The sequence below is a fragment of the Calidris pugnax genome, unplaced genomic scaffold (genome assembly GCF_001431845.1).
Source record: "Calidris pugnax isolate Ruff unplaced genomic scaffold, ASM143184v1 scaffold199, whole genome shotgun sequence".
Classification (NCBI taxonomy): Eukaryota; Metazoa; Chordata; class Aves; order Charadriiformes; family Scolopacidae; genus Calidris; species Calidris pugnax.
In genome coordinates, this window is record NW_015090970.1 from 955183 (window position 1) to 955544 (window position 362).

Consider the following 362-nt stretch of genomic DNA (forward strand, 5'->3'; position numbering starts at 1 on the left):
CCATCGGCGCTGGGCCACCCCAGCGGGCCTCACCTGTGTGGGCGTAGGAGACCGGGACCCTCCAGAGGGAGACGTGGGCAGAGACGGAGGCGAAATACTTGCCGAAGGCGAGGGGCAGGATGTACCGGGGGTAGGCGCGGGGCGGCAGCTGGGCCGGGCCGGCGGGCGGCACCCTCCAGGCCCGCAGCAGCGGCGGGAGGAGCCCGCACAGCCCCAGGATGTGGAAGAGGGAGACGGTAACGGGCCGCGGGAACCCGCCCAGCAGCAGTTTGTTCACCACGTTCCCGCCGGCGCTCAGCCCGTACCAGGCCAGGCACAGCGCCGACACCCGCGCCCCCTCCCGCAGCGCCGGCCCGCGGCCC

General features: G+C 74.9%; 1 protein-coding gene across 1 annotated transcript in view; it reads right to left on the minus strand.

The window, feature by feature from the left end:
* SLC35E1 (solute carrier family 35 member E1) overlaps nucleotides 1-362 on the minus strand; it is a 6242-nt gene that overhangs the window by 5799 nt on the left and 81 nt on the right. Inside the window, exon 1 of the mRNA XM_014952822.1 lies at nucleotides 34-362. This exon is cut by the window's right edge and continues 81 nt beyond it. The gene's annotated coding sequence lies outside the window, so the exon portion shown is untranslated. The remainder of the gene's footprint in view (nucleotides 1-33) is intronic.